The sequence below is a fragment of the Thunnus thynnus genome, chromosome 8 (genome assembly GCF_963924715.1).
Source record: "Thunnus thynnus chromosome 8, fThuThy2.1, whole genome shotgun sequence".
Classification (NCBI taxonomy): domain Eukaryota; kingdom Metazoa; phylum Chordata; class Actinopteri; order Scombriformes; family Scombridae; genus Thunnus; species Thunnus thynnus.
This window is the reverse complement of record NC_089524.1, coordinates 4,185,577-4,201,932: the sequence shown is the minus strand read 5'-3', so window position 1 is coordinate 4,201,932 and position 16,356 is coordinate 4,185,577. Positions and strand designations below refer to the sequence as shown.

At 38.5% G+C, this 16,356-nt stretch overlaps 1 protein-coding gene across 3 annotated transcripts in view; it reads right to left on the bottom strand.

Annotated features, from left to right (window-relative positions):
• Positions 1–10,640, bottom strand: part of b3galt2 (UDP-Gal:betaGlcNAc beta 1,3-galactosyltransferase, polypeptide 2) — a 34,378-nt gene extending 23,738 nt beyond the window's left edge. For all 3 annotated transcript variants that reach the window (XM_067596170.1, XM_067596168.1, XM_067596169.1), the window contains exon 1: positions 10,456–10,640. The gene's annotated coding sequence lies outside the window, so the exon portion shown is untranslated. The remainder of the gene's footprint in view (positions 1–10,455) is intronic.
• Between the last annotated feature and the right edge of the window lie 5,716 nt (positions 10,641–16,356).

Genomic DNA, 16,356 nt, shown 5'->3' with positions numbered 1-16,356 from the left:
TAAACTTCACACTCTGTATAGCAAAGTAAAAAAAATATCCTTTTTGTATTGTTTTTTTTTTTTTTTTAATCCACAGAGAGCCTGCCTCTTGTAATCTACATCAGTGGGAGATTTTCTTTGAGTTTCCTTCCATCACTTACTGCTGAAATGTCCCAGTTGTTACCAAACTGGACACGTGATATTACATTTAGGAAATGCAGTGTGATTTATGCAAGTTTGACTTTGTTGCTCATGGGCGTTGGCTTACTCATGAGGTGATACAGTGGAGAATTTATACTTTATACATGTGGGTTGTGTCTTTCTTTAAGCACACAAGCACAGATGTGTGTACTTGCCAGTGTCCATTTTGTGTGTGAGTGTTGACGCGCAGAAGCATTTCACACACTGATACTGTGTCAATGTTTCTCTCTCTCTGTCACTGTGTTATTTTGGGGTTTTTTTGTACACATGCATGTGTGGGTGTGAGAGTTAGCGTACCCGTGTTTGCCTCCCCCCCCCTCCCGTGTGTAAGTGAGTATGTGTGTTTGACAAACGGAGGCCGCTGTGGACGTGTTGGTGGTAGGATGGGTAAAACGCAGAGGTCAGCTATCACTTTGAAACATGCTGGTCCTTATCTCTGTCACGAGGCCTAATAGAGTAATGAATCAACATAAAGCCTGGGACTCTCCTGAATGGACTGCTGCCTCCTCCACCAACACTGGCGCTTTACTTCGTCTACACTTACTGCCTCTGTAAGCATCTTTTGCCCTCCACCGTTGTTTATGGGTGGTTTTCAAAAATGCCTGAATTGTGACTACTGTCAGAGGTGTATTCACACATGAGCAGCCTTGCCGTCTCATCTTACACTCAGCCACTATGAAATAACCCCAGCCACGGACAAATGGGATGGAGGGTCTTGCAGAAGGGAAGGTAATAGGGCACAAAAGGGAAAGCAGCATATTTGTGATCACCTTATGATCTCATCTCATGGCTAGTGCCAAATCACTGACTACATTCATTATGAGCTTTGTGAGTTATTACCAAAAAAAGGGGGGCGGAAGGGCATGTAGCATGGGGGGACTAGCAGAAGAAAAGATTTTTTAAAATAAGCTGTTGTGTGGCTGCAAAGGGCAGATGAAGTTTGGTCAATGCTTTGAATTGACAGAGAGGAAAAAGACTAGTATGACACTTATTAGGTGTTCAAAGCCTCTAACAGCTGCTATTTAGCCTGTAGTGCAAAGAAAATGAAATTTTTCCTTTCAGTGAGAGTGAATATGTGTCTCACAGTATCATTCATTAGTCCATTTATTATGATTGTTGACTCAGTGTGGGCGACACCATTTCAATCAATTTTGTCCATTATTGAGAGTTGCAAGTCCAGTCGTGAATATTCACAAAGCATCTAAAGCTTTGTAAAGAACTGTATCAGCTGTATAAGTAACAGCTTGTTCCACCCATATTGCATTACACAGTTCTCTAACATCAGTATTGAAGATGAAGAGACTTTTTTCAAACTAGTTAACTTGAGAAGTTACTGTGCTGGCAAATTAAATTTCACTAATCAAAACTAATGGCATACTTGCAACCTATGCAGGAGCATGCAAGAGCCCTGTAGGACTTGCACATTTGCCTGCAATCGAACCCCTCCCCAAACATTGATTGTCCAATCATAGCTTAGCAACAGTAACTAGACAAGGCAAGATTGCCAAACTTTCTCTGAGTTTTCTCCATATTCTGTAGTGATGTGCATGGGACTGTAGTTACAGTGATGAGTTTCAGAAAGGACTGCATGATGTGGAAGTTTACAGACAGCAGAGACTACAGCTAAAAAAGTTGAAAAAAAGGATGTATGGATGTAGACGAAACCATGTCACGATGATACCAGTACCCACGCTGTCGTATTGGTAAGTTTTCATGGCAGCTGTAGTTTTTTGGATGCTCACAAAGTCATCGTTGTCCACACTAAGGATGCATTCGGATCGATAAATGGCCCCAGACCAGTCACCCTTAACCTCCATACAGCAATGTCTCCCATACAGCCTATTACATTTGATTTATAAGATATTTGTAAAACAAATCCCCCAAATTACTGCATAATATGATGAAAATGGAAAAGTAGAAGATCAGTTTTGAAATGTGCTAATCAGTCAGCTGTTGCCAAAAATAAACAAATAAATACATTTTATTTTGATTGTGATTATGCTGAAATATAGTAAAGTAAATTTTAAATAAAACTCTTCAAAGCATAACACGTGATGCTGTTCTTTTGCACAGTATTGTTTTTAGCTAAATGCTAACATCAGCATGCTGACACACTTAAAAGACAGTGCTAACGTTCTGGCATTAAGCAGTTATAATGTTTACCATGGTCACCAGCATCTTAGCATGCTTACAGTCACTAGCATTAAACACAAAGTACAGCTGAGGCTGATGGAAATGTCATTAGTATTGCAATTTGGTCATAAACCAAAGTATTTGAAAAATTGAAATTTTGGTCTGATGATAGTGATAGATGGAAAGGGGTCACCAAAGTTAATACAAGTCACCCTGAGGGGGACATGAATGTCTGTTCCAAATATCATAGCAATCCATCCAACAGTTGTCTAGACGTTTCACTAAAAACCAAAAATGTCAGCCTCATATAGGTGCAAGAGGAAAGGTCATTGGGATTAATTTTCTCAGGACCATGACTGTCTGAACAAAATTTCATGGCAGTCCCTTCAATACTTCCTGAATTATTTCAGTCTGGAGCCAATGTGGTGGACTGACTGACAGACCAACCTTCCTTTGAGTCATGTTTTTAATGTGACCAACAATTATGGTAACGCAGGTGAATCATGATTATACACTACAGTCTATGATCATGTGGTATTATGTTACCACATTGTTCTCTGCAGCTGAAATGAATCACCCTGAACTGGCAAACGCTCAAGAGTTAGTTAAATTCGTAGCGAGCAGGTCAGACGTGAAACTCAGTCACATATGATATGTATTATTTTTTTCCTAAAGGCCGGCTGCCTCATATAGATCTGAAGTCTGATCATTCTTATCTTTCATATTAACCCTAAGGGGTTTAGTAGATCTAATTTATACGCAAGAAATACACCATCTGCTTTCCATATATTACGCCTCTCATTCCATTACTTTACCTGCACTACTGAGCTTTTTATGAACATATTTTTAGCTCATATAAGGCACATGCACATATGCTTCATTCTTGCCCTCCAGTCATATCTGATGACATCACATGTGCTGAGCAAGTCATTTCTTATTCCATCTGCATGATGATGCTTTCATGATACAGGCCTGTATCTGTAAGTAAACCCTGGCAAAAACTGGCCATGTTACCGGCCTTCAAAGAGAATACATTAATCAATTTCCATTGGCTTTGAAATGCAGGTTTTCTGTTTGAATTCTGTGGGTGCTCATAGGCTGAATTTCTTTTTTTTTTTTTTAAATATCAAAAGAAAATGGTTGCCCTCAGAAAGAACATGTACTCTAATCCCTCTCCCTTTTTTCTCTTTCTTTCATTCTCAGCCTCTCTCTCTCTCTCTCTCTCTATCGCGCTCATATGTCTTATTGAAGTTGAACAACAGTCAGCATTTCTCTCCAGTTTTGTACTGTACAGAACATAGCATGAGCTATGTTCATAGTATTTGAACAAAATATATCCTCTGCTAATGCTGCTTATTACATGGAGGTAATGAATACATATGAGCACATATCTGGAGATGGGTAGAGTATGGTGCCATAGTAGATCTTGGGTTGACTCAGTGGCTTAAAATAACGCGTATCAGAAAGAGGAAATGATGGCTCATTGCTGTTAGCTGCTTCCCATTTTTTAATTTTATAAGCTGCATCAACATTTCTTTCTTTAGCATTGGCTCAGATAAAATGATGGTATCATGAGTGAGTTACATTGTCAAACACCCCAACACACATCACAAACATGCAATGGAGACATTACAATGTGCGCCATTCCCCTTAGTAGGTTTTTAGTCATGCTAGCAGCATGGTTCTAGGCATGGCAATGTCAGTCAGTCTGCAACTTTTGGTCAAGACTGAAATACGGTACCAGTAAAAAGTTTGGGCACATTTTGGGATGGGAAGGTGTGGCAATACTTTTGACTGGTACTGTATATCAAAATGTATTGGATGGATTGTCATGAAATTTGGTAAAGACATTTATGTTTCTCAGATGATGAATCCTAATGATGTTGGTGATCCCCTGACTTTTCCTCTTGCACCACCATGAGGTTAACATTTGTGTATGTAAGTGAAGTTACTTGACAACTACTGGATTTATTGCTATAAAATTTTACATACACATTCATGTACCCTTCAGGATGAAAAATTCATTTTGTCCAATACTTTAGTTTATGACTAAATATCTGCAAAATTAACAACATCCCCGTCAGCCTCAGTGGCATATATGTTTAGTACTAATTAGCAAATTTTAGCATGCAAACTTACTAGGCTGTCATGGTGAACATGGTAATATGGTAATATACCTTCTTAGCATCAGCATGTTAGCATTATAATTTTGATCATATTAGCATGGTGGCATTAGCATTTAGGTCAAAGTATCACTGTGCATAAGTACAGGCTCACAGAGCCACTGGCATGGATGCAGCCTAGACTCTTATCAGACAAACAGACAGTCATTTGGAGAGTCTCACAGTTTGGTCTTCACTTCTTGGCTATGAAGTCTCTAAGAAGAATTACGGAGATTCCTTAATGTGAAGTTGATGCTTACAGCAGCACCACTTAGCCCTTATCAAACTCAGCAATGCCTTTGAGAGGAGGACATAATGCTTGATTGTTCGGTTTTGCCTCTCTGTCTAACTCAGAAGAGGCATGCAGTTTGGCATGCACACGTGTTGGCTTCTCTCTGTGGAGCAGACACGTATAAATCCTTTTATACGCAATCCTGCCAAACTACCCTGTAGGCAGGCTTTGCATTTGAAATGTACAATTAGTTATCCCTGTTTGGTTTGAATGCAACATTTTTGAAACATCAAGCCTGGGGGCAACGCACGGAGAATGGCAGCAGCGACCCCATACATTGTACCTCCTTGTTGTTTATTCTCTGTCTTGGTCCTTGTCTGTCTCGCTCATTCCTTTCCATTCTTATTTTCTCTCCTTTTTTCTTTCTTTCTGGATATTATCCTGAAATGAACTGGAAAGTGTAAGTCGTCGCCTGCAGGGAGGATGAGGTACGTCTGCAGCCGTGTCTTTATGGAGGCTTCATTCACTGTCGTATGTGTTTTGGCAGGAGCATAAACATGCTCCCTGAGCCTCCCAGTATGGGTTTAGGGAGTAGATGGGATAAACTGAGGCACTTCATCTAATCAGCAGGGCCAGCGGCACGCTGTAAAGCCAGCTGTTGGCCAGTGGCATGTGGGGGCAAAAATCTGCTTGTACTACCTGCTTCTAGCGCTGACCCCTAGCGTGCCCCCTCACTGTGCCTAATCTACAAAGACATTAATACAGGCAGAGCTGGCTCACAACAAGGCTGTTAGGGGAGGCTTTTTAATCTTACCAAGTGTTCTGCTGGCAAATGGAGAGCTTTTTTTTTGTGAACTTCCCATGAAGGATTAAAATCTAGTTCAACATGGTAAATGGTTATGTTAAAGGAATGCATTTTTAGCCTTGTGTTTGTGGTCTATTTTTTCAGGGACTTTTCCATTTTCTACCTCCTCCTACATGGCCTGAATGATTTTTGGAACAGTTTAATAGAGGGAAAAGCTGAATAAAGAGAATAATTTTGGGTAACATATTTTCTGCCAGTAGCCGGTCTTTTACATCAAGGCCAGAAGGGGCTTGGTGAGGTCAGGCGTAGCCACCTACACATCTCTGACAAGCACAGATTTGAAAACACATTTGTTTTCTGCGATGCCATAGCCAAGCTGGTGTATTAAGGTTAATTGTGTGAATAGTGTTGCGATGTCTGTGGCGTCATCCCTTGTCACCTTGCACTGAAATATAAGGCTTAGAAAATAACTGCAGAGAGTGGCCTCACTTCCTTCCAGACACAAAAAATTGTGAATAGAATTTGTATACATTGCTTCATTTTCTGCATTCAATTAGTTTATATTCCTCATACTGAAATGCATAAACGTACCTGCCCTCAAAATATAATTTATAACATAAAATTTTAATCATGCATAAATTAATCACAAAATATATCACAAGAACCCCACCCTTAAAAAATAAAATGGTAAGTCTAACAAAGCTTTTATTTAGACTCAGTAACTATTAATGTTCTAGGTGAAGACGAATATTGGAAATACAGCAGAGTAGGAGGTTTTAACAGTGAGAAAATACAGATCAGAATTGCTCTTGGCCACATTGCATAATTTGAAGAAGAAAAAAAAAAACTGTGTGTGGACTGTGTTTGTTTGTGAATAAAGTGGGAGGATGTCCAGATGTAAATAAAGCTTGAAGTGTCAATGATAAAAAAAATTAAAAAGATAAAACTAATGTGAAAAGATAAAGTCCTTAAATTCAGCTCATGTGCTCTCATGCAAAGTGAGCTCAATATCGAATCATCAGTTTAAAATAACATGTGCAAATGTTTGTGCAAAAAATTTGGATGCTGTTCATATCTGTTCAGAGCGTATTATCTGCTCATATTCAAATGAAGAATTTTCATTTGTTTACACTCCTGTGGTGGAGAGTGGCTGCCGTCTGGAAGCCTGAATGGCACCCACTGAAGATTATTCTGCAATTTTGTTACCTATTTACATCCTAGAAATGTCTGATACCAAGCATTCTCTCGTCTTAAGTGCTTGTGATGACTGACCTCAAGTAGGTATAAAGTTTTATTTTCTCTTTCATTCTCAGTTCTACAATAAAACCTACAGTACCGTTGTTCCATGCCTCATTTTCCACACCGCTCAGACACACAGTAAAGCAGCAAAAGTAACCACTCATGCTTAACCGGATCGACTCCATGCTTTCTGCTCACATTTCCTCAAGGATACTTAGCGTATTCATGGCTTCTTATCCTCATGGAGAAACACATCAAGAAGGAAATGAAGCTGACTGAGGAAAAAAAAACAAGGAATATTTCCCTTATTTCTTATCAACAAGCGACAATGGGCAGAGTCAATGAACAAATCCTAAACTGTTTCACTTTGAGCAGCAGTGGAGCTCTTCAGCTCAGATTCTAGTGTGTATGACTGACTGAGCAGCAGATATTAAACATTATTGAATCTTTCCAAAGACCTGGACTGCAGGGTTTTGAAATTTGATACAGCTGATGAAAGCTGTGCTAAAAATTGGGAGGGTAGTGCTTCAAATGTTTCAGATCTCTGAGCTGAAATGAATCTGGTTTCATCAGGTCACCAAAGCATTTCCATGGCAATCAGAGAAACTGGCCTTGAACTGAAATCAAAGCATCAAAGAGGATCACAGAGCCTTACTAAGAGCAGAACTTTAAAATACATTTCATAAAGCTGATATCCATTTATAAAATAATCTTCCTGACAAAATAGAACTTACAATCAACCTATAGCATAGCCTTTTCCTATCGAGAAAATACCATCCCTTTTTATTTATATGAGTTGAAAAAATTGGGGAAAAAAAAGAGAGAGAGCCAGTGAGAGAAATCCTGTATAATTGGTCTGAGGTTGAAAGGAAGCAAGTCCAGAAACGAGCACATACGTCGTTTTAATGAATCAGGGGTGATGAAAGGCAAGCACATATTTTCAAAGACATACATATTTTAATTGGAGTTCTCAGAAGTAGCTTTCATCTCCCCCTCTCCTTATTCATGCTCTTTCAGTAGGGTGGCATAAAGATCTCCCACAAGGTGTGCAGTGTTGACAGTCATCCTAAATCCGTTTGATATCCCAAATGATAAAACGGGTCATTTTGGTCATCAGCTTAATTGGCTGATGGTCTTGGACATACTTTTCTTTCTGTATATCTAATAGAAGAATAAGGACTGAAAAGTTGAGCTTTGAACATCAACGATGATGTGAATGTATTCCACATCAGTAGTCCATAGATTGCATGTGATCGTGGAGCACCATTAGGCTTCTATGCAATTTCTGTCAAAAAAAAATTGTTCTTTGAGAACATGTCGTCTGGCCTCAATTATTGTCTTCTTAAGCAGCCTTTCAGTATAGTAACTGCCATTTCTCCATTTATTCAAACGCCGCAACTGATAAAAGGTGCTCAGTGGAGTAGCAGTAATGGCAGAAAATGATTCATTTTCTTCAGTGGTAAGTGTGGGCTCTTTCTAAAAGAGCTTGAGGAACACATTCAGCCCATTGCTTGTGAAGTGATTCTGTAATGTCACAGTTCAAAATAAATGAAATCAGTCATGCTAAAATCTACTTTAAACACTGATCTGTGTGTCGCTGTAAAAAAAAAAAAAAAAAAAATGCTCTAATTCTACCATGAGGCATTAGTTTGCAATTACTGTAGCTTGTACGAGTGGGAGACATATTGACTAGTCTCCAACATTTTGTGGAGAATTCCTTTTAAAAAAAAAAAAAATCTCATTTAGCCGAAGGAGGCTGATTCCTCTTCAGGTCCAAAAGGTGTGAGCTGCTTCTGTCCTGCTCAGCCCTAAACGTACAAGGATTAAGTTGCAGAAGCACACTCGAGTGCACACTGTAAATTAAATTACCACACATAGAATTGCATAATTGATCACTTATTTTTAATTAGAAAAGGAATTTATATGTCCAATAGTTGTCTTTATATCATTATTGGTCCATACCAAGTCAGTAGTTTTTTAAGATTAAAAAAGCATGTTTTCAGATATTCCTGAAGCCAGCAATTAAAAATGCATGACGTGACATTATTATAGCCGCATATATAATTTACCTAAAGTGCTACAACATCCTCACTTATTATTATGATTTTTTTAAATATAATTTAGATGTTAGAATTAGTACACTTGTATTGCATTTGCAAGCAATACATTAACAAATTACATTTCTGTGTGCGCAGATTATATAATTAATTATAATTAAATATAATTGAATGTGAAATGTATTATTACACTGATGTCTGTTTTTGACCACCAGTGGTGCTGTAGAGCATGTCCTCAACAGATTTCTTTTTTGTTTGTATCTCGTGTTGGACCACAATGTGCACAAGGATTAACAAGCACATCACAAGCACGGCTGTGACTGCAGGGAGGTTGTTTGTTAGTGACATTGCACTGTAAAAAGCGTTACGTGCAAAGAAATAAGGTTTGGAAGAAGAACACTGCAAACCCAAGACATTTAGAATAGAAGCAATAGATCACAGATATAAGTAAATAAAAAAAAAATATAAAAATGAATGTGTTTATATGTCTGAAACCATTATAAACTTTTGTGTTTTTTGCAGCTGTTTAAATTCAGATGTGGAGGAAGAGTTACATTTGTTACTTATCCTGAGTACGCAATATGACACAGCAAGAACACACTAACTTGTGGATGCTGTGAACTGTGTGTGAGAATTTTTCCTGGTGTAACAACTCATAACGGTTGCATCAACACTAATTTGTATTAATTTGCAAACATTATACTAACACAATATATGATTTAAATGACAGCTGTATTCAACATATGCTATACTGTACAGAATTAATGTGGAGAACATTCATCTGTACAGCAATATTTAAACAGAAGAGTAGCTAAAAAGATGTCAAAGTGGTGGGAATTTCACTGCTCGCTCTGTGCAGTGAGGATGATGACACGTACTCAAAGGGTGCAGGCTGAGGTCGCCGTTGCTAGCGCTGCACATTCTCCCCACCTCACCCCATTTGTTTCTGACAGATTGACACAGGGGTGTGTATGTGTGTCAAGCTGTGCCAGGGGGCTGAGGCAGAGGTGTTGATCAGTGAACTGAAGCTCTGTGACTCATCTCTGACTACGACTAGCTTCGCCGAACAGCTTATAGTGACTCTGCCCTAACATCAAGAGATAGATATGGATGAGGGGTGATGGGGGTTAGTCCCTATCTAATCCCCAACACTGCTAGGGTAGTAGTCGAACTGGTTATTTGCATATACGTGACATTTTAATTTGGGGTGAATATTGTGCTATTTAATGTCCTGTATACAGTACATGCTGCTCTTTGATGTGAGCTAGTGCAGAGGGAAAATTCCACTTGAATATTTTTAGAAATGTTAATCCTAAACCATAAACCCTTCACCACTCTCCAGTCTTATTTTTTTTATAATCCAGAATTTTATTGTGACTGTCAGAGTTCAGTAATGCACATCATAAAAGTATCTTTGGATAAATAGAAGAAAAGACAGCTAAAGGTGACTTGAATTTATATCATATACTGTTTGGTCTTTGTTGTGATATGCTGATATTCAAACTTGCTGTTCAAATCACCCAATGACACATTTAGTCAAAAATCTCACACCTTCTTTTCAGAGTTCAATAAGGAAAGATCAACTGGAAGTACATAACAAAATTAATTGATGTTAGCGACGGAGATTTTTGACGATTAGACTCTAACCTGTGACGCGTCTTGATAAAGCGTAGCCCGTTATGAAGCTAGGAGATAGGACAGGATCCCTCTGGAGTCTAGAAGCTGGTGGTGGTGGTGGTGGTGGAGTGGAGCCAGTAGGTGGTTGACAGAAACCTTTGGACAAGTTTTCCAGGATATCATTGTGCAATAGTAGGTCTGAAAGACAGAATGGCGAACAGCATCTAGAGACTGATTGGCTCGAGGAATGTGGACAGATATATCATTGGTCAGCTACGGTGATGTCGGAATACTGTGTGAGGGGATTTTTGACAGTGTGGGAAAGTGGATGTGGTGGAAAGAAAAAGAATAGGAGGAAATAGCAGACATTGACCTATAGTGAAAAAAAGGCGGGACACAAGAGAAGAGGTCTTCCTTTTTGAATTTTTGCCAAAGCTTTTATGAACACAGTCAAACCTGAATGTATATACAGCACATCAAACACAAATGCTGGAAACAAAACTCTTCCCATTATCTGTTGAGGATACAAGGGAAGTGACTCTTTTGTCCCTGGACCACCAGTACTCAATGTTTGACATACTGAGCTAAAACTTTTTTTTTTTTTTTATTTAACCTTTATTTAACCAGAGATTAAAAATCTCTTTTTCAAGGATGTCCTGGCCAAGAAAGGCAGCATCAACAATGAGTACAGACAACACACATAAATCAAATAAAACAGAATATGTCTGAAAGTACATCACAATATCAGAGTGAAACACTGCAGTTATAAATCATGAATAAAATCTCTAATACAATCACAAGCCCTTGAATAAAGTGAAATGAATAAAGTGAAGAAAAAAAAGTGTTTAAAAGGTTAAGTCCTCAATCATTTATATAAATCTTGCTCTTAATGTCGTGATTATGACATAACTCTACTAAAGCTGGTGTGTGAATAAGGTAAACTGTATTGTGAGAAGCATGTGTTAATTTAACAGGGGAAATAAAACAACAACAACCTTTGAAACACCATAGAGCTGCTTTACCATTATGCACATCTGTTTTATTTAGAAATGCTGCAAGTAAGTAGTAATTTTCCATCATTTATCACCAAGAAAAAATAAATTAGTGTGGAGCGCCATGTGTCCCATTGCCACTGCAAGATAATGACATAAAACCTGACTGTTATAATGAAAGTAGGATTTTTTAAGGGACAATTATGCTATAGCTCCACGCTGTGCTAAGTACAAATTAATTCTTTACAACTCCATTAGTCAGTGTGAGACTAAGCCTCCTGCTAGGCATGCTGCAGACTGAAATTCAGTTTTTTGACAGACAGTCATTTGACAGACTTGGCTATCATGGGACTCAGGAGTGAGAAGTGTAGGTCATTGGACGTGATTTCAAAGAGAATTCAAAGTCATTAAAGTTGTGTTGATTTTTTTATGTGCTTAAATATCCCCTCTACACGTGTTTAAAGACATAAAAAGACTGTTGTGTATAAAAATTCAATTACCTTGTTAGATCCAGAATCTAAGTTCATTTCAAAAATGTAACTGTTGACATAAGATGTGTACTTGCGCTTGTGTATTTTCTGTAGCTTGTACAAGTCTGGGAGCCATGATTAGCTTCCTTAGAAGTGGTTATGTAAGCACAGAGAGACTCCCCCCCCCCCCTTCAACATTAATGAACAGCCGTTTAGTATCAAACTCTGCACATACATCATTCTGTCCAGTGAAGGTCAAATATCCAACTGAAGCAACAACAAGAAGAACACATTTTAAGTAGAGGGGGACTTCACGTTTTGCAGACTTGTTTTAGAGAACATTTCCTTTTTCAATGGCTCTTTATGTTAAAGGGGACATAACATGCTTTTGGTGATTATCTTTATACTGTTATGACGTCGGATGTTAAACTTGGTCAAAGTTCCAAAACTTGAGATGAACTTCTGTAAAAATGCTCCCTGAAAGATAAAAGGTCATTGACATCAGATTGTTTGCACGTAACCACAAACGTCTGTTCAGTAGTCTTTATGGGCAAAGGTTGTTCTATGAGTTGTTCACATTGTTCACTCACATATATTGGATTGCATTTTGGCTTAAACATTTACAGATGTATTTGAGAAGTTTCCATTTCGAGTAAAGAATGAGAAAAAAAAGGCAAAATCCAACTACTATTGTTTGTTTATGTAGCTGGAGCTGTATAGGGGTAACTTTCTGACGCTGGCCAATAAGAACAGAGTGGACTCAGAGGGAGGCGGGCCTTAAAGAGACAGGAGCTACAAACGCCTAAATGAGTTTTAAAAAAAACAAAACAAAACTGTAAATCAAAGATATACCAGTAGAGCACCAGATTAAAAATATAGACCTGGAAATATGGATGTTATGTCCTCTTTAAATCAACTTTGACTGTATGAGGCTGAATGTACAATCATACATACAGTGTTATTACACTATTCTTCTGTAATTTATAGGAAACTAATTATTTTCTTCTTAGTTATCACACAAAAAAAGAGTCAACTGTAATTTATGAACAAATATTATTGAGAGGAGTAGTGGATCAGTGGGAATTTTATTCCTGTTTCTGAAATGCAGGCAGAGCTGATTAAGCTGTGAGTCTTGGCATTGCTTGTCCTTCTGGTGTAGGGTGGCTTTAGGCTGTTGATTCTCTGTTTCTGCCTTCTTGCTTGAATGGCTTCTCCTACCTTGTTTACTGTCATCATCTGCTGAGCTGGATAATGAGCCTCAGTGTCCACACACAGACCCTCTGCACTGCCTTATCAACTGGTAAAGTCTCAGCTCTATGCCCTCTGCTACAAGACCATCCCTGTGTCAGGCTGTCTTCTTTTTTTTTAATAGTCTTTACACCACACATCACAAAGGAATTATGTGCAGGTGAGCTGATTACTTACTTTCCATAAACAACGACGTTTTCATAAATCTGTATCACAAAAATGCGCTATTACATATGATATATATATATGATGGTGGAAACTAAGATAGAACAAAATAGTTGATAAATATGTAAAATCACTTCCCTGCCTGAGTACTCTAAACCTGAGAACCTTTCTATTATTTTAATTATTTTATTTCATCCTTCAGTTTCTGCAGTACAGATTATATGTTAGTTGAATTTCACCAGACCAAAAAAGTAGTTGATGGTTGATTCCGATGCAAAAACATACTTTTTATAATAAATGTATAATAATTTTGATATGTACAGTACAGAATACCTGGGTTCAAATAATGATAATACAGAGGGATAACAATAATATAATAATAACAATAATTATACAATACAGAGATAATAATAATAATATATATAAAAATAGAACTTCTCACCACAACTCAGACCAGGCATACATGTGGTTTTCTATTTGAAGTGTACAATAAAGGATGGAAATTAAACATAATTATTCAGTTGCCAGCCAACTTTTCTGATATTGTATAATGTTTTTGCAGCCTATACAGTGACCTATAATACGGTAATCAAAGATACATATATGAACTGATTTTAAATCACTTTTGTGTGGTCAATTGTTATTCTTCTATCATTAGAGTCAGTACTTTATTTCTCTGTGTTTTCAGTTAATCTTTTCCAAAGTCTGTTGAAATACAATCGCTTTAAACAAAAATATTGATTACCTTTCTGACATTTGACAATGCTGATGGAGATATCACTGCCAATGATTGTTTCATACATTTCTGAAAATACAGGTGCTACAGATAGCAACAGTCAAGCGTAATGGTTGCTTGTAATGATGCACTTTACCAGTACAACAGAGACCATACTGAAAATCTGAGCTTCTTCCTTGCCAGTCTTTTTGTTCAAAGGTCAAAAGTCTGGTGGAGCAGAGAGAAATATTGATGTGCAAAAAGATCATCACAAGAATGTTTATGTCCATTTATGAACCATTGTAAGTATAGAAATCAGCCTTATGCTTGTGCCCCGAGTTTCACAGTGATAAAACATATACATGCATATGAGTCACTTTATAAATCAGATGAAAAGTCAGCAAATGTTCATTTCAGTGTTTGTGTGTGTGAGTTTAAGTTGAGTTTTATGCACCATGTAATGAGTCTCAGAAGAGTGCGTAGAGGTATCATTTTACACACCCTGTGCACTGTTCAGGTGTCTCTTTAGTATGTGAACAGCATAGAGAAGAGCCGTGTAACCAGACAGCATAACTCCCTGTCACTGACATGACCTAAAGTGATAGTCTTAGGGATTTCCTCTCACCTTCCGTCCTCATACTCCTAAGAGGCAGATTGACTGCTTTGACAGGTGGTACTTTTTCATAGGATTTTGTCTCACGGAGAGCTACAGACTGACAACTGTGAGTATTCGCACTCAGGTCTGTGCTGAAGCTGTCACTCTTCCTCTCAAGAATAAAGACCATGCATGGCTACTTCAACTGAACGGAATAGGCTGTAGAGGCCACTGACAGACAAGATTAAGCAGAAGCCCGAGCTTTGTGCTCTCCGAGAATCTACATATTTACTTTATGTCTTTCAGATCCAACCTGCCACTGCGCTGAAAGGACAATGTCACCCATGCAGCCTAAGTGTGGCACTCAATTTTCTTCAAAGGAGATCGAGAAAGATTCATTGAGAGACATCCATTAAAGTGACATCCCACATGGCCGGGACAATAGGACGATTTAGTACTTTATCTCCAAGTGGGCTCTACAGACAGTGAACCATGGACAATAGCAGCCTCAGGGAACCACGTTTGGAGCAGGTCATAGAAGTCTGATGTACAGTTTTTTCGACAATGCTCTCACACAGTGTATTTGAATATTCCCAGCATACCATGGCAACCATGGTACGCTGCGTACAGCAAGTGTTCTACTAAAGTCAGCAAGGGGCATAATCACGGTGATAAATCACACATAACCAGCCATCTAAACAAGGTCATTACTGTACTTGAGCTAATTTGTGTCTTTAAAGTAAATGGCTGCTGTGGTGTGGAAACCTTGTAAATCCAGATTTTCACATGTTAATTTTAAAGGGTAGCTACACACTCGTTATGCTTTTACACACAATCACATAGGCTGATTTTTTCCCCCGACAATACACACAATGTGTATAAAAACTCAAAATGATCTTATTTGTGTCTGTTTGGATTTGAAAATTCAGTTCAGTGAGTTTTCTGCCCCTCCCTAATTGTGACGTATTAGGCAAGACTCCGAGGGCTATTTCATATATTAGCTGCTGCGCCAAGTATACTTACTCCTTTTCTGAGGCTGTAAACACAACACATTGGGCCCGCTGATAACTGACCGTGCTATATTCAGAGCATTACAAGATATTCAGGGCTGACGACAGTAGCATTAACCATGATAAACGGCAGGGTTACGGCTATGTACTGACTCACCCACAGATGCGTACATACATCGGAGAACTTCTCAGCCACTAGCTACAGCAAAGGTATCACACAGAAACATTTACATGAATGTGCTTTTAGTGACTGTCGAACCTCTACCAGACTCTTTGTGCTTCCAGCATGGACACGGACAGTCTGACAGCAGCTGCTCACGGCTGGTTAGCTGCTGACTACCACCTCTACATCGCTATTCATGCTACACTAACCGGTGGTAAGTGTCCCCTGGCTCTCCAGCCCATTCTCATTCCCAGGGTGCCACTTTGTCACGTCGCGTAACTATTTAATGTACTGGGTACCCATTAGCATCATTTGCCAATGTGCAGAGTAGTCCGATGGACTTCTATAGAACTACCACAACGTCTGAAATAGATGATATGAGATCGATGATGTCTATGCAAGGTGACAAACATCCTTATGTGAAGGCAGTGAGTTGGGTGGATGGCTAGATAAATAGATGGCAAAAAGTTGGACTGCTGCAGGAGACCACTGTTCGCTTCCTGCTTCCAAACACGTTTCAAGTGATCATTTTAACCCAAATCATGATCTTTCCCTAAACCTTACCAAGTGGTT